The 24,331-nt window shown below is 42.7% G+C and overlaps 1 long non-coding RNA gene across 1 annotated transcript; it reads right to left on the bottom strand.

Annotated features, from left to right (window-relative positions):
• Positions 1 to 4,244: 4,244 nt before the first annotated feature.
• On the bottom strand, positions 4,245 to 23,417 carry LOC310841089. The gene is made up of 2 exons (XR_014562341.1): positions 23,337 to 23,417; positions 4,245 to 4,361 (listed from the first exon to the last, which is right to left on the bottom strand). It is a non-coding gene; the product is annotated as an uncharacterized lncRNA (long non-coding RNA).
• Positions 23,418 to 24,331: the final 914 nt, after the last annotated feature.

Here is a 24,331-nt window from a genome sequence, read left to right as displayed (position 1 = left end):
AAGGACCTGTGTGTCATTATTACATTAGATTTCACCAGCCAGTGGTGTGAGGGCGACAGGGCACATTCTTTACCAGAGTTTATACCAAGTGCAAAGACTTCAACAAAGCTGCAAGGTGGATGGTGTAGTGATTCACATGAAGATCCCTCTAGTTTCCTTTCCATCATGAGCAGGAAAAAGGTGTCAATTGAACAGCAACTTAATAAGTCATATGCAAGAACTATAGAAGAAAATAAACAGAAGCTTCACTCTATCTATCTATCTATCTATCTATCTATCTATCTATCTATCATCATCTATCATCATCATCTATCATCTGTCTATCATCTATCTATCTATCTATCTATCTATCTATCTATCTATCTATCATCTATCTATCTATCTATCATCTATCTATCTATCTATCTATCTATCTCTATCATCTATCTATCATCTATCTCACACATTTGGAAACAGACAGTGCTAAGTACACACCTGCAAGAATGCAGAATGAATTAGTCATGTGGTGAAATTCTGAGGGAAGATATTGTTTGTGAAGCCTAAAGGTTTCCCGAGATTCTAGTTTTAGCAGATGATTCTCAGCTTTAGCAGATATTTCTGGTGTAGAACAACTGTACCTAGGTGTAGGATTTGTGGAAGAAAGTGAAGGGAATGCATCTGTACAGGAGGAATTCATTGGGCTCATTTTAATCTCAGACAAAAGGACAGTAAACACAGGCAACACAATCCAATCTGCTTGTTGTGATTTTGAACTAGATCTCAGTTACTTAACTGGTCAAGGATACAATGGCTGCTAAACCATGGCAGAAAAGGAAGGTGGATTTAAGCATAAAGCAGGGCAAATATAACATAAAGTTGGCTGTCAGAGGAAGCAGTCTGAATGGAGCAGGCCCTGATGTTGTCAGTGACCATGAGTGTCTGCAGAAATAATACTAAGAGAGGGGAAGCAAGATCTATGACTTCTAACTGCAGGTAATTGACTTGACTATTTGCAATCCTTATTTGACTGGGAAGCCCCCTCTCCCCCAACACACACATACCATTACATGATGCTGAAGAGAAGAAATGAGAAATAACGGTTGGCCATGCCCGTTGCTGATTTACTGTATTGTAAGGGATTAAATATTTCAGAAATAACTTCTAACAAATTTCTTTATTTGTCCATTTAACAATGACAGGGTAAGGCACTAAAAAGACATGCAATTCAGCAATACTGTAGGACTCTATACCAAATCAAAAAGCCCTAAGGCAGAATTCCTCTCCTTATGCACAGAATCTGCCTTGGCTGTAGTGAATGCCAGACGTAAAGTCCCAAACCTGTCAGACTTTTTGGTTAATGTGTGTCTGTCTGTGATATAACGTAAAATATGACAAAACAACCCCTTCATGGATCACTGCCTTGCCGTGGCGAAGGGGCTTGAATAACTCAGAGAAGCTATGAACTATGCTGAGCAGGGCACCCAAGATGAACAGGTCATAGTGGAGAGTTTTGACCAAATGTGATCCACCTGGAGGAGGAACTGGCAAGCCACTCCAGTATCCCTGCCAAGAAAATTCCATGGACAAAAAGTTGGATGGTGTTCTCGAAGCTACCAGCATGAGTTTTGACCAAACTGCGGGAGGCAGTGGAAGACAGGAGTGCCTGGCGTGCTCTGGTCCATGGGGTCACGAAGAGTCGGAAACTAGTAAACGACTAAACAACAACATGATAATACAAAGCGGATCATTCATTAGTAACAAAAACTTAAGCCATTAAGGGTCTTGGCCAAAATGGTCTACACTTTTTTATGAATTTCTCCTTGGAATAAGCATTCAACTTTTCTCTATGGACACCCACCAAATACAAGCCAGACAATCGATCTCCACTCACTGTCAATCATAGCCATGCCTTTCCCAGAAATGCATTTCCATAGTAACCTGCTGAATTTCTGCCTGCCACATGACTGTTAAGAGCATAGGAGACCTGCTCTCCCCCAGTGCCAACCGCAGACCATGCCAAGAACTCAAGTTACATGAGTTGTAAACCTGTTATGTTACTGCAGGCCTTTCGTCAATTGAAGTTAGGCTGGCATTGCTACATTCAGTGCAATGACGGGTGTGGTATTTCACATGGCACAGAGTGCATGTCAAAAGTGATTTAGGACTGCAGTCAACTTAACTCCCAGCCCCCTACCCTCCTGAATTTCTCGAAAAATAACTGAACACACCAAAATACTGGATAATAACACTGGACGACACTGCTGTGTTGACATACATGAATATATCCCAACTCCCCCAACCCCCAGCAATTCTAGTCCAGCCGTATTGGCTACATTGCAGGGCTAATGTAACCCATGTTTTCTCAACCACAATGCCCTTCTCTATGAAATATAGATCTACTAATGATTTCTTTGCATTGACACCAGCAGGGTAATTTTTCTTATCATTTTTCTGAGCATGAAAATATATGTTTAATGCTATTAAACTGAGTTAGAAAGAGCACAAACTCCTGCCTTTGCTGCTACCTTTTGCTTTCGGATGAACACACTACTGCTGTTCTCACACATGGGCAGAACGATGCAGAATATTCACCTCGATGCACTGATAATCCGACTCAGTATTCCCTTCGAAATAAATCAAGTAGTCCTTCTTGATTGTGTCAGTCTAGAGAGAGAGAGAGAGGAAAAAAAAAACCAGAGTGACACATACACCAAGGCAGGAGTGGCTCACCTGGTGGTGCAGAGCCCTAGCAGTACCACCAAGCACTAGTGTGCATGCCATGTACCAGGAGAGGTAGGGCTAAGGCAGCAGCAAGATAAGGGCTGCCAATACACCCACGCAGCCATGACCTGCTACTGTCTCACCCTTCACCTCCCAGGAAGTAGAAGCAACAGGGCTGCCCAGAGGCTAATGTTGCGGCTTTGCCCTACTGTGTGAGCTGCTCCTGAACCAAGAAAAACTCAAACACACCTTCAAAATGCACCAAGAAGTCCCTTCTCCACTGTCTCATCCATTATTCCACTGACTTTCTGCCTGTCACACAATTTTTGGGACTTGCACTTGTTGTATGACTCTAAATTTCTCTGTTTTCAATTCCAGCTCTGACATTGCTCATTGGCTAAGAAGAACACTGTAATGTCTGGGCAGGATCCTGTCTCACAGATTGGTACCTGCACCTTTTGTTTCATAAGGTTTGGTCTAAAGAGAATAGCAACTTTAAAAAATAATAATAAAGAGTTTGTCCCCAGTTAGCTTTGGGCCTGGAACAGATGTACCCCTGTACTTGCCTCTCTGTAGATCTGTGCTCAGTCCTGGCTCATATTCATTTGTCTTCCCAGCTAATTACCTGGCTGGAATTTAATAAAACCAAGCTCATTCTTTCAGGCAAACTGGAAGAAATTAAAACTTCACCAAGTTGCTTTAACCTATCACCTGCACAGAAGCTTCTTCGAGGGAGACCCAACCAGAAGAGTGTGCTCAGTGGAATCCTTTGTTCCACCAGGGGCAGGGACTGGAACACTGTGGGTCTAATTCAGGTGGTGTCATGTGTGGCCCAGACTCACTGAAATAAATTAGGTTTAAGTGCTTCTGTCAGGTGATTATAGTGGGACTTAAGCATATCCAACTTTGGCCTTAGCATTAAATTCTACATAGCAGTGGAATAAATAAAGCTTCAAGACTAGTTGGAATAATATCCCATATGGATGTGTCTCGAGAAAGGGAAATAGAACTGCAAATGAGTGCCACGTGCAAGGGATCTGTTGCTTTCCTCAAACGTCCAAAGTGTTCCTGTCTCACTCTGTATATTTACTCTCTGCAGGACTGAGCAAAATTTAGCTCTGGTGTATCCCTGGCATGCAAGCTGAAGGTTTCAAATTACTGATGAGGTCTTCTTTAAACGTGGTATTAAGAGTACCTTGGAGTTCTGAGCGATATCATCCATCCTTTTTTAGATCTGTCTGTTCATCACAATATTGTGCCAGAGTTTGTTAGGTAAACATGATTGACAGATACCCATCTTTATCCTTTTCACTGCTGGAGGTCAGAGCTGGGGAAAGGTAATGCTTTTTTAATTAGCTGTTGAGCGGATTGAATTTCCTTTGTGTGGGGCTGCAGGCTGCTGTCCTACGAGGCAGCGTGTCTGAAGAAACCAGTGATCATTTTCACGTGTGATACAAAACAATCCCCTCTTCTTGCACTATCTCTGTCACTTGTGGAAATGTATTCTCGTGGCTTAAATACAAAAGATGAATGTGATGCATATGTCAAGCAACACAGATTTTATTTCTCATCGTAGATTGGTCTAAGCACAAACAGATTTGAGTCCATGTGTGAAAACCAAACAGCCTGTGGGTTTGTATTCAGTTCTTTGGCATCATGTGCTGAAATAAAAACAGCAACACAGAATTAGGAATCCTATGAACAACACAACCTCTCTTAGGGCCAAAATAAAGCTTCAATCTTTGGAGATAATATAACAATGCTGAAAGCACACGAGAGCTACAGAAGCCAGATGAATGCAGTATTGAACACATATTTGACTGCACTTTAATAGAAAAAAGAAATGTAACTTTAGGACATACAAACTGTCTGTAATAGTAGTTTCTGCTAGTTAAACTCCAAAGTTAACAAAAACACTCCTGGTTGACTTGGCAAGCAGCACCAAAGCAACAGTCTTCCTTAGCAGATGCTTCGTTTAGGCCTTAGGTCTTTTCGAATCTTCATTCTACATCAAAAGTTCTGAAATTTGATCCTTGTGAACTTCTTTAAGACATAGTACAAAATGTTCAAATCTCCACATTTTAGTGCAAATTCGAATCACAGTGTTCCAAAGCAGTTTCCCCTGATATAATGCATTTTGCACTACTAATGCCATCAGGGCTTTTTTCCCAGCTAGAACTCACCAGAACTCAGTTCTGGCACCTCTCAAGTGGGCTGCACTTGGTGAGTGTTTCTAAAAATAATAGTACATCATGGACCAGTTGCATACGAAGGAATTGTGGGAGACACCAGCTGGGGAACCCCCAAGGGAGGAAGGCTCAGAACCTAGGGACAACGTTGAGTGGTCAGAGGGAGAAGACTGGGAAGAGGAGGTGTTGGAAGCTAAAGGGGTAACAGGGCTTAGTGAGTGGGGAGAGTCTGGCAGAGAAAAGTCCAGAATCAGAGGCAGAAACAGAAGCAGGAGGGGAGGGAAGCTGAGAGGCAGAGACGGGTTAGACTTGTGAAGAGGCACAGGTGTCTCCTTCTCCTGCTGCTGTGACAAGCTCCTTTCCCAGAACCAGGAGACACATGAAGCAGGAGCAATAAAAGACAGGCATGCAGACAAAGTCTGATTGCTTGGAGAAAAGCCTGGAGAGGAGCAGACAAAGAAGGCGATGGGGATGTGGGGATCCTTTAGTCTCAGCAACTGATCCATGGGGGCAAGACCTGAGTTGTTGCGCTCATTAGGTGTGACATTCTTGTGCAGATCCTATAGCGGTACCTCTGGATGTGAACGGGATCCGTTCCAGAGCCCCGTTCGCATCCTGAAGCGAATGCAACCCACGTCCACGCATCTGCGCATGCGTGGATCGTGATTCACTGCTTCCGCACATGCGCGTGATGTCATTTTGAGTGTCTGCACATGCGCGAGCGGCGAAACCTGGAAGTAACGCGCTCTGTTACTTCCGGGTCACCGTGGAGCGCAACCCGAAAATATTCATCCCGAAGCATATTTAATCCAAGGTATGACTGCATTTGCTAATAAAGAGTTAGCTCCAGTTGGCTTGGTGTGATTTGCTGTTGGCTTGCTCCTGTCATATTTCCCCATGTGCGCATATCCCCTGGTATGTGCATTTTTGTACACATTAGTTGGCTGGAGAACTGCATTGCATGGACAGGCGGAGTCCCCAGATCCTGAGCGGTCCCCCCCGCCATGTGGAATAACGACTCAAGACAACGTGCTATGGGATTAAATTGGCCACAACTTTATTAAATTTCAAATGTGCGTAGACCTTGGCTCAGGCATTGGGTGTTCTCCCTCCCCATTCCCCAGCTGGGGACCTAGGGAGCTTCAGGGTTATCCAGTGTGTGGGGGGGGGGGGCCAGCTCTGGAGAACATATGTTCCAGCCCCCGTTACGCCGCCACCGCAGGGGAGAGCAATGACGACCTTTCGGCGTATGGTCAAAGCCTCCCTTCAGAAACCCCTTTAACGGGGAACCCTGGTATCGCCGCCGCAAAGAGGAAGATGGACTAAAGGATTCCGCCCAAGGCCTGATACCGCCAAAGTTGTGACGTTTTGCTACAGGAAAGGTGAAACCTGTCAATGCAGGGAAATTCCTTTCCGGCCCTTTAACAGCGACCTTAACGTAGCAGCGCCCGCATACCTGTGAAGAAAAGTTAACCTGCAAAAGAAGACATTAACTGAGGGTGGGTAGGGTGGGAGAAGCTCTGGAGCCACGTGAGGATTCCCAGGTAAGATTCTCCCTCTATTGTGTGGGCAGGTAATCCCTCCCCTACCTGGCCTGGTCTCCTTGGCAACGCTTCCCCCAGGTGGGATTGGACAACTGACTGAGGTAGGCGGAGACCTCCAGGTATCTCACCTGAGGGAAGGCGAAGCCAAGCCTATGCTGATGGGGCTGCTCCAGATCTAGGGCTGCGCCCGTCCACGCAAAGGGTGCCCCCCGTTTTAAGCGGGGAGCGATCATTGCAAAATTTAGAGAAGTATGGTTTGCAAAGAATGGGTGTGTTTTGGTTCACATATTGTTTCAGAAAGTGCCAGTGTAATAAGATTTGCCTTTAAATGTATGCTAAATTAACACCCCCCCTTAAATGACCTACCTGCTAGTATTATAGCCAAAAATCAGCACTAGATAATATTTAGCACAGCTCTATTGGAAATGAATGTGCTTCCTGAAACATCTTCTCCTTAAGAGGCAAATCAGCAGAAGACGGCAGCACAGGGACATGTGTATGGTGTACTTGTTACAAATGAATGAGTCTGAGTAAAAAAATTAATATCCCTAAGTTAAAATTTAGTATGGCCATTGGGGCTAAATAACGTGCGTTGCGGTTACGGAAGGCAGCGAAATTTGATACCATTTTTATTCAAAGCTGAATCTGTCAAATTCACATTTTCCGAAACAATAGGAGATCTGAAACGCAACCCTCCTTCGAAGTTCACACTTATCTGAATTTTGTGATGCTGTTCACCAATCGACCAGTGTTCACAAATAATGCACGTCTTAGGTGAAATTTGTATAGAAATGAATATATTTGTTAAAATAGCATACAAAACACAATATATTAGCAAAATTGCTTGGAAAAATATTACATTCGTCAAAAACCGTGTATAAAAATGTGTTAATTAAGAGAGACCTTCTTACTAAAGTGCTGAAGAATTTTCATGAAGATTTTTTTTAATACAAATTGCTGCAGAAGTGTGGAGAACTGTGTTTTTGACTGGAAAAATGAGAAACCGAGAGAACTGAAAATTGACAGATTATTCCATACCAAGTTGGGGTACAAAGCCGGTTTCCAGCTCTCTAGTTGATCATCCCTTAGTTATAGACCTAAATTGATGGATGTTTACAGCGAAGGATTTTCTTTGGAGTGCTTATACACACAAAAGAAAGGAAAGAAAGAAGAAAAGTTATTTATGCTAAAGGTACAAGCAAATCTACCCTCGGGCTTCAGGCCTTTTCTTTTGAACTGTAAATGCCACGTGTCTTCTTTATATTCTGTGATCACAGAAGAATGCAAGTAATAAGAAATGAGTTTTTAATTTGTCTGCAGTTGTTGTTAGTCCTACTACTGCGATTCCAGCATTTGGGGAAAGGCAGCCAGAGGGTGGGTTCTTCTTTGAAATATCATTGTCTCAAGCTTTCCAGCCCACTTAATTGGCCTGAGGAAAAGGTGGGGGGGGGTTATGGGCTAAGATTTATAAACAAATAGTCCATTATGCTTCTCATTAGTTGGAAGAATACCTGTATAAGTGGAAGCTGTCAGTTACAATAAGCACCCCCTCTCTTTTTGCTTATATAATAATCCTAGCATTCAAAAGACTAATCACTACACACTGATCTACAAAGCATCTTATTTCCTCATCAAATTTCCCTCCTCGGCTTAGCCATGCTTGTCAGCTTCCCAGCGCCCCTTTTCAATAACTGGCTTATTCTTAGCATCCAGCCAAGAAGCATTCCTAGGAGTAAACCATGGAAGAATGAAGACCTAATTTCTTTATCTCACTCCAGGAGAGATTTCTGCTCACGCTCATGGGAAAGGTCACACAGGTAATTTGGGCTGCTGGTTCGCATTAAGAGGAGGAGGCATATATAGCACATTGAGGCCCTTTGTCTAAGAAACCAGAGGGCCACCAAGGATGAAGGAAGGACATAAATGGGCAGCAGTGAAGCAAAGGTCCCCCCCCCCTTAAAGATAATCACCCATTTTATTTTTTAAAAAAATTAAGGAACAGTATTAAATAGCCTTAAGTTGAAGGGGCTCATTCCCCTCTTCTTTTTAACAATAGTGAATTAAAACATTTTTTTATAAATGAAATGAAAGCTCTAGAAAGAAAGAAAAATCCTGAAAATTTCTGAGTAACCACATTAGGGAAAATCTGGAGGAAACTCTGCCTGCATAAGTCCCATTAAAGTTAGGGAAGGCATGTCCTTATGAGACTGGGAGTGTAAGGCAAGGGAATGGAAATCCACTTCCAATTGGAAATTCAGAACTTATTACACCCATAACACACAGACTTCGGGCATACTGTGTTTTGGGACTCACAGTTTGCCTAAAGTCCCTGGGTTATGGGTGAAATAAGTTCTTGTTTTGGAACTCTGGTTTCCAGAAAAATGGGGGAAAGAACAAAAAAATGTAGAGCCAGATGTGACCCCGTGGATTGAAATGGCTCTGGTATCCATGCGTATTGTGTGATACAGTGCTAGCATTCCTGCAGGGATACATTCTTCACTACTATAACCTGCAGAACCAGACAGAAAGGGTAGATTTGCCATTATTCCCAAAGGGAAATAAAGCTGTGATTCCTTTATTTATATTTAAGTATATGTTTGTGGGGGGCAGTTGTTTTTCTCATTTTCTCAATGTTTTTTTCTTTAATAAATTTGCACCCACTGACACCCACCCACCCATATATATTGAAATGCTCTAAATATTTATGAAACTAAGTAACTTAATGAAACAGTTCGCTGAAGCAAAGCATAATTGCTGTGGCTGGTTCTGGAAAGAATATTTGCAAATCATACCATTATCCTTTCTTTTACTTTAACTGCAATCCTATTGAGTTAAAAGGGACTTACTCCCAGGTAAGTGTGTTGCAATCTTATAGTAAGTCCCATTGAACTTAGTGTAACTTACTATGCCCATTGGCTGGTTGGGCTCACCCCCTGGGGAATCTCCAGACCCAGATCTGCCTGCCATTAGCTAATCTGCAGACAGGCCTGCCATCCTCCCCAGCTGGCTGCCAAGGCCTGTGGCCAGGTGGCAATGCCACCTGACCATTGAAGGTAAGCTGACATCTTGGTAGGCATGCTTAGGGTTGTGCTTTTAGGTGTCTATTTGATTTTCATTCTGGAAAATATTTATGGCCAAATTAAATTGTGATTGTGTATTTTATGTGTGTTGGGTATCTCTCACTAATTTAACTTGCATCTTGAATGCAACTATTTTTACCTGACAATAAGTTGGGCATCTCTAGACAGCTGTCGTTTTTGTGGGCTTCAAATGTCAAATCTCATAAGCAGTCAACTGTCACATACTGTCAAATATCCATGGCTTCCCATTGGATACAAAATGCTGTTCAGTGCTATATACCACTGCACATTATGTATTTAATGCTATCAAGTATAAAATGCTATTAGATATAATATACCAGTGGTTCATAAGCCATATTCTGAGCAGCCCTTGGTATTTGGAAATTGATCAGAGGCTCCCAAATGGAAAACCAGTAACTGTCACTATTTTGTGAGAAAGGTTCGAGCGCATACCAGAGCTTTAGGTTTGTGCAATTAAAGTGGCTTAAAGGGCTCTGTCATCTTAGTTCAGTAAATCCACACTGAAAAAGAAATGGACTTATTGCAGTTTGGAAAGTGATGGGAAAAGCCTTTGAGAAGTGTGCAATGAGAAAATCACTAACAGGAAGATGTGTAAACACCCTCCAAGCAAATCAGGGTGAATGTTCACAATCTAATAAATGCCCTGCAAATAAACCATAGTGAATGTTCAGTAAAGATGGGATATAAACCACTTTGAGGTGGGTTTCTTTAATAATTAAGTGGTATGTAATTTATGTGAAATAAATGAATAAATGAATAAATAAATAATCAAGCCGCCAGGTAAGCTTTGTACAAGCAAATTATTATGAACGTTCAATAAGCCGGTCATCTGGAAGAGCCTATTGTGAAGAAACCTTCCCAAATCCTCTCCACAACTGCTTCTCTTCTGCAATGCACAGCTTCAGCTGAATGCTGGGAATGTTCTACAGCACATTCTCAGTGGGTGATGGTGTATCAACCTAGAGAATATTCAACAGTAAGATTTGGCAAAGGAAAATTCTGAGAAGAATTTTCAGCAGCAGAGAGATTCATTTCAGCTGCAGATTCTTCCCACACAATGGTAGTATCACTCTGTCATCAGCATCACAGAGAAAGCAGGGGGGAAACAGAGGTGTGGCATAATCTCTACTGTATTTCTCAATGCATAGGAATGTAAGAAGAGCTCTGCTGGATTGGACCAAAGACTAATCTTTTCATGCCTATGAGAAGCCCACAAGCAGCATATGAGGGCAACAGAACTATCCCCACTTCTGTTCCCCAGCAACTGCAGTTTATAAGGGGCTGGTGAAATCAACAGAATACTCTATTATTATTTTTAAGAAGAATTTAAAGCCAGGGCTTGGAATGGAAGATACCATTTTCATAATTAGATAAGTTAATAATGACTTTTGGTAGGCTGCCTTGCATAGGTAATATTACACTTCAAATGTGAACATTCCAGACAGGACAGTAGGGGAGCTTCAATGCTGCCTGAATAATATTCTGGCCCAAGCGAGGGATTGACAGAAGATTAACACTTTAAGCAAAAGCTCCTGCCTGCAGAGATTCTCTTACATAAAATAGAAGCACCAGTGGTACTGAGAGGAGCAGCAAAGTTGAGTGGGGTCCAGTTGCTATGTTACATCAAGAAGAGTTGACTGAGATAGTTATGCACATAAGAGACTGATTTCAGACGCTCAGCAGTCTATAGAAAGTTCTCTGCACACTCTCCCTTCTGCTCTTACCACACTCAATCCAGGAATGAGCTCTCATATGAAAACACAGTCTTTACTATTAAGAATACATTTTATTGCTGGGACTTCCATAAGCACTGGTTCAAACTATGTCCAAGGAAGCTTATTCCTCATGGTCCAGTAAGCTTGCTGAGCTCTCATAGGTCCAAACTTTAGAATGGGTGGCAATAATGTCATTATTATTTCAATCAATGGGCAAGCGTGGGCAGAGGAAGATTTAGGGCAGTGCGACCAGTTCCGTTGTCCTGGGTGCTGAGCCTAGGGAGCTCTGCAGGGCGTCACAACTAGGACGTAGTGAGTTGAGCAGAACAGAAAGTGAGAGGCGGGGTAGGTGAATTTTGGCCTTGCACAGGATGCCACTGAAATTTGAAAGACCAAAGTCCACCCTGGGCGTAGGTATCAAGGCCTGGCCCATTTAGGAAGGTCCAATTTCCCCTAATCTGTCTGATTAATCTTTAGTTACATACCTTGGCAAAGAACGTATTTTGAAGCCTCTGTATCTAGCAAGTCTGTATATTTATTTTCCATTTGTACCTTCATTAGACTAAGCTAGATTATTTTGGTGTGTAAACAACATCAGAATATGTATTTACAACTCTTGAGCTTGGTATGCATAACAATTGCACTGCAGTTTCTCAGACTGAATAGGCTTTTGAAAGATGTCTTCTGTGAACCAAACCAGGACATGAATAGCACATCCAGAGATGTTCTTGATGGCTGCCTCTAAAGTTAAATACTTCCATTCCCCTACAGTCTGAACTTGTTAGGTTTTCTTCTTCTTGAGATATGGTAAGGGTGTGTGTGTGTTGAATGGGCTCATATTAGTCATATTTTACCTGTTTTATTAATGGTTGGGTATACTTTAGTGCTTCAGTGCCAGCATTTTGGCAATGATATTCCAACAGCTTGGGCATGCTGGCATCACCATGCAGAAGAATCTAGTGTTTTTGATGCCCAAAGAGAGCACAAGAATGTCAACGCTTGATCTGTAAGTTGCCATTGGGTGCCCCTCTCATTGGGAATGATGCATCAATGGTCCTGCATCATTGTGTAAACCGAGCGGAGCAAAGCTAGCAGGTACAGAAGAAGCTTGCAAAGTTGTATTGCCTCTCACTTAGCCACAAGGCGCTATCCACCCGTCAGTGAAAAGGAGATCGCCCCAGGGGCCCTATGACAATACAGAGGCCACTGGGAACTTTCCCAAATGGTGGGACACACAAATGGAGTAGAGGGAGTAGCATGTGAATCTCTCAGATTCCTTTTGGCCTTCCTAGTAGTGCTTGCCAAGCCAAAGTAAGCCAAGCAGGAGTCACACTCCGTTTTCTCTGCTGCTACATGGAAAGGGTGAAATGGGTAGATAGAATAACTGGGTCTCAGCAAGACCTGCCATGCTGCTTCCATATCTACCCTGCTCAGAACCTTTGCCACTGGGCAGGCTTAAAAATCTCATTGCATGAATCACAGCCTCATTTTCAAAAGCATTGCCGGTGAAGAAATTGCCTGAACGCTGATCTAATTTACCACAAGACTGCACAAGCAGGTTGATTTTCTTCTTCTGGTTTGGGAAGCAAGAACAAAGCAGAGACCCAACACCTACTGCACAGCTTAAAAGCATTCTCACTACTCTCAGACTCTTATCTCTTTCTCAGGTTACTGTAGTTTGTCCCTGTCATGCCACTGCAGTGAGTGCTAAAGCCTGGTGAGATAATACTTGGCCCAGTCCCAGGCAATCATTTTTGAGTAATTCATTTGGGCACCACACACCCAGCCTCCACATTTTCCAGCCAAGGGTACAGTTACCCGTTTCCTTGTTTGTCTTTGGAATGCTGTGGCATAGAATTCAGGCCCAGCCCATCTCCAGCACTGAGCAGGGAGTCCAGTGGAATAGAAAACATCTTGCAAGGAAAAGCATGCTGTGCCCAGGCAGGTTTTTTGGATAATTTCTTATCATGCTAGGTGCAACGTATGTTGCCTTATCCCTTAGTACCAGTCATGTGCTCTGAATACAGAGCCACCAAAGCAAAGCCACTTCCAGAGGGGCAGCCAGGTTAATCTGCAGCAACAAAAACAACGAAGAAACTCGTAGCCCTTTAAAGCCTAACATTTTTATTATGGATTCAGCTTTTGGAGGTCAAAGCCTGCTTGATCATGCATCTGATGAGTGGCCTCTGGTCCAGAAAAATCAGTGCCATATTAAATCTGTCGAATTGGCCAAGAAACCTTGTCATGATAAATGTTCTGGTGTTATACATGCCACAAGTCTCTATATTATTATTTTTTGTAAATGGGACAAAGGCACACAAGTGATTTGTATATGTATTCCTGCACATAGGCAACCTCAGCCCTCCGGATGTTTTGGGACTGCAACTCCCATGATCCCTAGCTAACAGGACCAGTGGTCAGGGATGATGGGAATTGTAGTCCCAAAACATCTGGAGGGCCGAGGTTGCCTATGCCTGACATACGGGCTCTGCAATCAACATAATGAAGGAGTATCAAAGAGACTGCATGCATGACTACATCCTCTATTGAAGTGAATGTCCAAAATGTTGCAGTATGAAGTACTTATTGCTTTGGATTCCAGCCCTTCCATCCCACCTGGTTTTCTGCTTCCCCCCTCCAACAGTCAAGTCAACAATCTCTAGCTACCAAGCACGCCCATTCCACATTTGATTTTAGGGCTGGTGGCAGGTGATTCCTCCAAAGAGCATGTACTTCTGAAAACTTTGAGCCTGCGGAAATCTCTCTTTTGCGCATGGACAGTGCCATGTTGACTCCACAAGCAATGGCCCTCACCGAATGAACATCAGAAATAGAGGGAACCAATGGGGCCTGGCAACAAACATTGCAGTTTGGGATGCTGCTGCTCGGTCTTCTAGTCAAGCAGCTGTGCCTTCTTTCAGGAAAATCCATTCCAGTTCTGCTTCTACCTGGGTTTTGTCTCTCCCCACCCCCAATAATGAGTCAGTATGCCTTGCCTACTGAGCACACTCAGTCCTCCTTGGGCTTATTGGGGGGGTGGTCCTTCAGGTTTTCCTCCCTAATGTTTTTCATACTTCTGAAAACCTTGGGTTTTTCTTTCGCTAATGGATGAGTCTGTCTTATGTGTGCATGTTTAAGTTGTGTAAGATATGGGGTGCTATCTAACTAACTCTCCCAATGGCACACACATTTCTATTTATGCAACAGAACTTACCCTCATCTCCTCCTTCTGCCCCCCCATCTCTTCCGGTTTTCCACCCCCCCAACCCTCCAGAGCAGATTTGGGGAGGGTGCAGGGCACATATGGAGGCAGGAGAGGGGAAGTTCTTAAGAATTAACTCATTTCAGCATTTTATCAGAGTGCTAAAGAATAGTCCAAAGGAGGTTTTAATATCCCCCATGATAGTGTGTTCATAATTTCAGCCATATGAATTTTATCATTATCTCAACTGTTGCCATATTTATACAGAGATATGTGGGATAGGTCGTGAGATTTTATTCTGGATTTCTTTTTAATTAGTTTCATTAACCAAGGAACCACTGTTGCTGAAACAGATGTTGTGGTCCATTAATAGCTCTCAGCTGCCTGTGGCAAACTGTGGAGCCATGCATGGAGAACTCCTAACTCAGAAGAGGAACAAGTGTAGTCTGCATAATAACATAAGTGGCAACCTATGAATTATTTTATTTTCTTCCAATTTGTGCATTTTTCATCTGGCTCTTTCCCCCCCTTTGGCATCTTTCTCTCTCACTCACTCTCTGATCCGGCATTTCTGCTGAAATTTGCTGGATTTATTTGATGCAATCTCATCAAGGGAAAATAACATGAACATGAGGCAATCCTCTTTTCTTAAAAAATTATAACCTCTCCAAATAGTTTCATGCAGCATGCCTTTTGCTGTTCCCAAGATAACTCATGCCACAATATTTTGTTTGTGTTCAGGATCTTGGTATAAGCCAATGTGTCGTGTAATTTCCCATAAATTTGTATTGAGAATAGAAGAGACAATCAGAGCCATTCTATGAAGGGTGGAAGAAGAGTCTGTGGCAGATGAACCACTGCTTCCTAAACAGAGCAGTAGCTAGGTGATTTTGTGCCCCTGGCTGAACTGTCCAGATTGCACCCCCTAGCCATGGACAAATTAGCTCTTCTTTCTGCCTCTCCTCCAACCCCACCAACTCAATTCACCCTCTATTCAAAACCTTTTTTTATGAGGCAATAATTGACATATTTATTTATAGACATATTTATGGACATATTTTAAGCTGATTTTGCACACACCCCTCACCTGCGCCCCTGGCAGGGGTCCACCTCGCCACCCCCTAGCTACGGCCCTGTTCCTAAACCATGTTAGGCTAACATGGACCAAAGTCAAATATATAGAGTGGTTTTTTAACCTCACCTCTGCCCACTTTTCCACACCTGTTTTTCATTCTTTCTTTTTGTCATGCCCCCATTTGGGTTTCCTGAATGAGTGGGACCTTATACATATGCCAATAAAGGTAAAGTTTGAAAAAGGTAATACATTTTAGATGCTGTGGTTCAATTAGTGCTATATAGCCAGAAAGAGACAAAGTGTTTGCCTCCACTTTTTAAAATCCTTACATACATTTCCCCCCCAAAATGCACCATAATGATCAAAAATTTAACCTATTAAAAAATTTGGACATCTAAATAGCTATTTTTTGTGCAACAGAGAATAGCATCCAAAACACCCAACAAAGTTGATGGTGCTTCTGGAGGAATACGGTGCAAAAGTGAGAGAGGTGTCAGTTGGCAGAATGGAAAGAGGAGGCATTTTTTTGAGGGAGTGGGGGTGAAGAAGCAAGGGTGAGAGGAGTGGTATCCTGAATGAAGGATAGAAGAGAATCTACACGCATGAAGGAACTGTCCAAAAGAGGACAAGGCATTGCCGCCACAAGCAAGCCTGCAGGAGGCAAGAAGGCAAGCACAGCACCCAGATTCAAATCTACCACCCCTCCCAGACTGCCACTTGAGGAAACTGCTTCAGAAAGCCTCCTGGTAGCACCAGCCATGGCCTTCACACATGCTGGTAATTTTAAAATATAGACACCTTTTAACTTCTTCAAATTCCAGGATAAAGGGACACAAGGAATCACACGACAGCAGTTCTGCAGAAGGGAGAAAACCCCAAGATTCTTGGGACACAACAGGATGCCTTCCAGATGTTTTGAACCACAACTCCTATTAGCCCCAGCCAGCAAAAGCTCCTGGCTGGGGCTGGTGGGGCTGGTAGCCTAAAATATCTTGCCAAAAACTGGGATAGAACATTTATTCAAAATAAAATGTTTTCTGGAACCTGATGAGGTTTTTCTCTCTCCTTGAGAGTGCTCAGGGCTAGTAATTAACCATGAAGTTTAACTGGTTAGCTGGCTAATTATTGATTGATGCTGCTTTGTATGATTTCTTCATAGACACCTGTTTTAGGATTTTATTTGCTGCATTTTATTTTGATTATAGTACTTATCCTTCTCTACTGCACAGTAAAGATACATTTTCCTTTGTTATAACAGCAAAGACTTCTGCTGGTATCTTTTTTCACTTGGGGTGTGTGTGTGTGTGTGTGTGTGTGTGTGTGTGTGTTTAAAATCTGTATGCTGTTCCATTTCCAGTTGCTGGAATCACTAAAACTGCAAATTGCGTGTGACACACATCCTCTCAAGTGTTTTCAAGGACACTTGGTTGTCTTCCATGAATTAAACTCTCACAGTTATAAAAACATTTCGTTGCCAGGCTAATATTTCAGTGCCTTCATAATGCAGAGGGAAAACAGATATGTAAAAATGATTTTCTTCCAGAAATGAAAAGCTGGACTTGTTTGGCTTTTGTAAACTTTACATTGTAGCAAGGCTAACGTTTTAAAATGCTGCAAGAAAAGCTTCAGCTTTCTTTGAACCCTATATTGTGAAACAATGTAAATAAATAAAAATAACTGGAAAAAACATCTCGGCTACGCATTTTTGCAAGATATTATGGGAGGGTGTCCTGTTTGTAGTACAACAATGATGTGTAATTCCATTCAAGAAGTGACAGGAGTCTGTACAACCTGGGAGGTTTTCACTCCAAGACAAAAGTGTGGCAGGTTCCTATCTGAGAGAAGATGTTTGCAAATGACACAGCCTTGATAGCACATTCCAAGGAACCTGTAGAGCAGCCTTTATGGAGTTCCGCCTCACCACCAGCCTGAAGAAGAAGAAGAAGAAGAAGAAGAAGAAGAAGAAGAAGAAGAAGAAGAAGAAGAAGAAGAAGAAGAACATCCTGGGTCAGGACATTGCCAACACTCCATGCACCAGCACTGGTGACCCCACACTTGAGGTGGCAGATGATTTTGTCTCCCTGGGCTCCACCATAACCAGCAACCTCTCCATTGATGCAGAGCTGGACAAGCATTTTGGCAAGGCATCTACAGCAATGGCTCGCCTCTCCAAAAGAGTATTTGATGCAAACAACAATTACTCAGAGGAAGGTCTATCAGGCTTGTGTGTTGAACACGCTGCTTCATGGAAGTGAGTAATGGGCAACTTACACTCGCCTCAGTGACACCTCAGTGCCTTCCATCAGGAAGATTTTGAGCATCACATGGCAGGACAGAGTCTCAAACAAAGATGCGCTCTCCCAAGCCCACATTCCCACCATGTTCGCATGGCTTAGTCATGTCCACAGAATGGAAGATGGCAGGATCCCCGAGGACGTGCTGTATGGGGAGCTGGCTTCAGGCACCAGGTCCATTGGCAGACAAACTCTGCACTACAAAGATGTCTGCAAACATGACATGAAGGCTGGCGACATCACCCCTGCTGTATCATAATCCCTTGCAGATGATCACAGTGCCCACATGGACAACTGTTTTGCTGTCTGTCCTGAACGATCTTTGCATTAATCAAAGGTGTCACCTTTCCTATATAGTATTTATATATGTTATGAGAAAATTGAAAAACATGGGCAAACCTATGTATGCCTGAGCAAAATCTGGAAAATTCTACTTTGACTTCAGACAGCTCTTGAGACAATAACTATTAAACTATTAACTATTAAACACATTTCTGAAGGATCTGGCACAAATTATGTTGTGTCACAATGTATAACACCTGGGGCAATTCAACAAACATGTGGTCAAATCCTCAAATCAGTTGCAACAGCTATTTTGGCTTCTACACTCCCCCAGACATTCAGCTCCCACCACATTTGCCTAGGCATTTTCTAGATGTTCAGGATTCAATGCTCACATGCCCCGTTTTAATCTTATCTAGAAAACGAATACAGCCTACAGACATACATATTTGTGCATTGTGTTCCACATGATTTTCAGCCTGGTTAAAGCTTACACAATAGTTATCTCGCTTTTTATTGTTGTTGTTTTGTTATGAAGTCATGCCCAGAAAGCGAACGGGCAGCTAGATATCATGTTGCATAAGTGCTCAGTGCCATGTGGAAGACAACGACATGAATCAATAATGCCGTCTGGGAAATGGCTTAGAATAAAATATTGCAGGGGAGAGTACAAAACATCGCCCAGAAGGAGGTTTCGGTGTTGATTAAATATGGCTGCCTCAGCTCTCTTCATTTCAATGACAGATGAGGAGTGCTTCAAACTTCAGCTTTTGCTTCAGCATATTCTGAACAAGGGGCTACTCAAATTGCAGCGAAAACACATGTTGACCTGCCCAGGTATGTGAGGATTGTCTGACTGCCTTGGGCTGCCCTCTGAAGGCTGAACTTGTGTACACTGTGAAGAAGAAAACTTCCCTCAGTTTGCTGACTTCTAAACAATCAAATTCAAGCAGACTCCCAGATCTCCTTAAGATATTTTTGTCGAGAGGTCCCAAAACAAACAAAAAGGACAGAATTGAAAACTCTATTTGCAAAGGTTTGCAAAGCAGTCAAAAAGCTCAGGAAGAACAGGACAGGTAATCTAGAAGATTTGGGGCGGCGGGGGGGGGGAGAGATACCTCACAAAAGAGTATTCTATATGAAAATCATCATAGGAGGTGAGGCTATAAATGAATACTTTAAAACATATGTTTGTGCTGACTATGGCAATAAGCTAAGTTAGGCTTTTCTTATTTCTTCCATGTGTAAGTTTGCTTGGCATTCAAAACATATGGTGCCACTTGGAAAAAGAAATATAACCTGTTTTAGCCCACTACCCTGGGTATACAGCTGAGCCAAAGAACCAAGATTGTTGTAGAAGCCAGTTTGTCTACTGTTATTGACACCACTTGGGTTGTCAGATCTAAACTAACCATATATTTTAAATCTTGGATACCTGCCTTGTCAATAAATTATCTACCAATATCGGTAGGAGAAACAAACCCACTTGCATCCAGCACTAATTACCACAGGACCTGAACTCACAGCTACTATTTTTTAATAAACCAGAGTTTGCTCATTAATGAATTACATTTAGCATCTCAAGCCTACTAATAAAAATAAATACTGGCGACTGTGTTGGGTCCACAAAATTGAAATAAATACCTCATTGATGCCATTTTTTTAGTTCTTTTAATTTATCTATCTATTTAACTAACTGTATATTACAATGACTAACAAACCAGCTATATTAAATTATTGTAGAAAAACATTACAGCTTCCACTTTCTTCAGCTGATTGGATGTGAACCAAAGGATGCTGTCTTTTTCCTCACTTTCTTCTAAGCACTATTATACTTCTGTGTGTTCCTATTACAGTGGTACCTCGAGTTAAGAATTTAATTCGTTCTGGAGGTCCATTCTTAACCTGAAACTGTTCTCAACCTGAAGCACCACTTTAGCTAATGGGGGCCTCCCGCTGCTGCCGCGCCAGGAGAGCATGATTTCTGTTCTCATTCTGAAGCAAAGTTCTTAACCCGAGGTACTATTTCTGGGTTAGCAGATCCTGTAACCTGAAGCGTCTATAACCTGAAGCCTCTGTAACCCAAGGTACCACTGTACTGACAGATGTGAAGCCACATCTGGCTTCAGGGTTTGAGGATCCCCAGTCAGCCTGGTCTTGATGAGCCACCCACTTAATTCGTTCATGGGCAAACTGCTGGTTTGCCTGCCCACTCATAGTGATGATGGTGATGTTAGAGGTGCTGGCAAATGCTAGATGGACAAATGCCAGTTCACAGCAGAAATAATTCAGAAGAACCAGAATGAAGAACATAGTCTAGGCTTTGCACTTATTTCTGAATGGTATCTGCTATTATTTGGGCCTCTAATGCAGTAGCCCAACATCAGACCTATCTGTTACCCCCTTTAGCTATGCACAGACTGAGTCAAGTACATTTATAGCTATGCAAGGCTTCCATTTGATCCTAAAAGCTGTTAAGTGCATGCACCATGACATCCATGGCCAGCAGGATCTTACCATGCATGCCCCTAAGTTACATAATTTCTGCATAGGGATTTTCATTCAAGTTAAAATGTAACATCGAGCTCAAAGCAAGCCACAGTTGAACTATTCGTAGACACTACAGGCTTGTTAAGATTAGTTCTGAAAACTGAAGGAAAGTGCTGTCCTCATTACAAGCTTCTCATGGACATCTGGTTGACCACTGTGGGTATAGGATGCTGTGCTACATGGGCCACTAGCCTGATCCAGCAGAGGTATCATAATGTTCTTAGGTGGTGATCAAATATGCAAGAAGCTGTGTTGTGCAGAGGTAGCCTGATAACCCATCTTAACTAGTACTGGGAGCTGTTCTCCATGGTCCATGGCGCCACCAACAAGCTATGTCAATCAATCAGTCAATGTCACTTCTTTCACCAAGTTGTATTAGCCATGGAATCATTTTTAAACACTGTGTGCACATTGCTGGTTTCTCCATAGTTTATAGATTGCTTATTGGAAGAAGAAAGTCTTTAGCAGGTACTGTAAAGACAACAGAGATAGTGCCCAATATTCAAACCTAAACCTCTAAAGAACCAGCACTGGTTCTTTAGTCCATTGATGTATCCACAGTACTCTGGCTGTATTGAAACAAGGACACACTGAAGGGAATTTCTGACCGGACACAGCTTGCTGCAACATGTGCCTATATGGTGGGAGTCTCATATCTTCAGGTTGTGACATCTGAAGCAGCTCTTCATATCTCATAGGGACTTATTATTTGATTGCTCAGAAAACACAGGAGTCTTTTGCCTGATATTACAGGATGTGAGTACTGACAAGATTTGATGGATTGGACTTACTGTAATTATTCATACTATCATCTCCTGGATGCAGCATGTAAAAGTGGAAATCCTTTGGCCCCAGTAATGTGACCACCAACATGAGATGGAAGGAAATGTTGCCATATTGTCACTGATATTCTGTTGTATCATATTTTACTTCCTTCCTCATAAGGAGAGCAAATCTGTCTACGTATTGCTGCCTAGATAAAAGGCATGCTACACTTCAAAGCAGCTGAAGTAAACAGTAACATTTCCTTCAATGGACATAGGAGCTAACTGTGAGTAATAGAATTACCAGGTCAAAACTGGCCACTTTCTTTTGTCTTGAATTTATGAATCCCATGGGCGAAAATGAGCATTTGGCATGTCACTATGACTCCCCATCAGAATTATTTAGTGAATCTGGTCTCATTCAGAAATACGAAGGTTTCATCTTTGCCACCCTCCCCCAACCAGGCACCCTTCAGAGGTTTTGGACTACAACTCCCATCTGCATGCTAGTTGGGGCCGATGAGAGTTGTAGTCCAAAGCTACCGGACAATACCTGGTTGAAGAAGGCTGATCTGTGCAGTGCATGGTGTGATAAAGCTTTTCAAACTGGTTTTATTTCCCCACACCCAATTGATGTCCTCGACAAACCCTTTTGCTTATTTATTATTTCCTGTCTGGGGTGCTGTGTTTTTGGTGAAAATAAAGAAGAGTTGGGTTTTTTAGAAGATAGAACCATTGTGTCTCTTACTTCCATAGCATCTGAATAATATTGCTGCTCCATTGACCATACACTTGCCACCATATGTACTAAGAGTTATGTGTCATGCTGGCAAGTCCTGGATTTGTGTGTGTATGTGTGTCTATGATAAGGAGACCAGTATAGAATTTCTGTGCCCCCAAAACACTTCTAAGATGCTTCCGCTATCAAGGGGAAATATGTGCACCATATGTGTGACACACACAAACACAAACACCCCCCCCCCACATATAGTTTATTGGTCAGCCTTCTTCCAGTTTCCATCAGACAAACAAGCAGAGCCAAACAGGATTCATACCAAAGCTACCAGCATACATCTGGGTAGCCTGAGCAGTCTTCCCCAGTATGAACTGTGGGCAGGAATTTTCAGGGGGTGGCTAGTGAGTAGGTGCTGGGGTGCTTAATCCTTCATGCATTCACCACTTTTTCTTTTTAGCCCAGATGTTTTGCACTGCAGGGAGGAAGCAGCAGGTGGGCAGGGGTTAAACAGGCCATCCTGCCCACTGCCCTGCCCTACTATCACTGTTTTACAGCAGAGGTGGGCAGCCAGGATTTCCAAATACGCATCTGCTCCCCCCACAGCATCAGCAGATGTGGTTCTTTTCTTGTACCCCACCTGCATTCTTTCAGCTATTCCTCTGACATTACCAAACTAGCTTAGAATGGCTCTGCTGGGGAAACGTTCCACTGGCAGAATTGGGGCATGCTGTCAGCATCATGCGCCATTGTGGCAGTTGTCTCTGGCATCCCACCATCATAGTGAGGCTTTGGCTGAATCCTATAGCTCCTCAGCCAGCCAATCTTCAGTAATAGATCATGCATTTTGTGTCCGTGTTCCCCCCACCAAAAAAAGCCACACACCAAGAAAGTCTTGTCATGCAGAAAAGCATTTCTAACTTTCTCACTGGCACTACTGACCAATTTTGTCCTAAGTGGCAAAATTTTGAATCATAAATATGAAAAAAAAATAGCACGAAAAGTTTCTCTAGATTATCATTTTTCAATTGCTTCCACCCCCCTTCAAGTCACTTCCTGCTGTCTCCCACCCCCCTCAGTATTTCTCTCTCTCCCCTCTCCTTTTTAAAAAATACAATTTTCTTTCAAGTCCTCTACAGTTACAGTGTTTCGGCCATCAAAGTCCCCTCCCAGCCATTTTCATTTACCTTGTGACTCTGACCCTTTGTGAGGCTGAGCATTTTCAGAGTAAACTGATCCTGAAGGTCCCCAAGGATGTTATTCTCATTTATTCACTCAGCCCTTTGAATGGAACGGTCTGCATTTGGCAGTGGTTCAGCAGAGTCAGATTCAAAGAACACACTATCCTCCAATCTCTCCCTCCCTCCCTCCCTCCCTCCTCCTTCCCTACCTTAGTTTCTTCCTTTGCAAAAATAAAGATTTTTTTTAAAAAAAATACAATTGTAGGCTTTTTCTGATATAAGGCACAACGTTTGTGAAGGAGCGTTAATAGATGTCAATCATTTAACACGCTGCATTTCATTCATAGCTGCCGGTGGGCACGAAAAGAAGAGAAAGAATAAAAGGAGAAGGGAGACATGAAGGAAAAATTTTGCAGTGGTGGTAATGCTACATTTTAGCAAGCACTTCCTTACCACCCCTTTCCATGAATCAGGAGTGTGGACTTCACTCATTATCTGGAAGCTACCATCCAACCATGGGAAAGAGCTTGAGTTTGAGGTCCTTGAATGAAGATGAATCCCTTCCCCGTGGTGGGTTTTTCTCACCCCTCCCTCCCCTTTAAGATATTATTATTATTATTTTCTTCTGTTCAAAGCACCCATTTAAGCACCCAAATGAATACCAAATATGACATTGGAGATTTTGGAATTACAAAATATGCTGCTCATGTTGACCAGTGGAGATGTGTGGTGTGTGAGAGCCACTCGCATAGCATTGGGGGGGGGGGGCACAGGAGCAGTTGCCCCGGGCACAAAATTGTTAGGGGTGCAAAATTTCAACACCCAGTGCTGCCTCAATACAGCTGCATGCTTCCACTGGGCTCTGTTGAAAATGACTTCTCCATGCAGACCAGGAAGTGATCTCTCTAAACAACGGAATGATTCTTATTTTCTTATCCCTGTGGCTGCGATCTCCTGGGAGACACAGACGCTGCTAGGCAGTTGAATGCGCATGCGTACTC

The sequence above is a fragment of the Podarcis gaigeae genome (genome assembly GCF_964106915.1).
Source record: "Podarcis gaigeae genome assembly, chromosome: 3".
In the NCBI taxonomy this organism is placed as follows: domain Eukaryota; kingdom Metazoa; phylum Chordata; class Lepidosauria; order Squamata; family Lacertidae; genus Podarcis; species Podarcis gaigeae.
The sequence above is the reverse complement of the archived record's forward strand: the minus strand, read 5'-3'. Positions and strand labels throughout refer to the sequence as shown.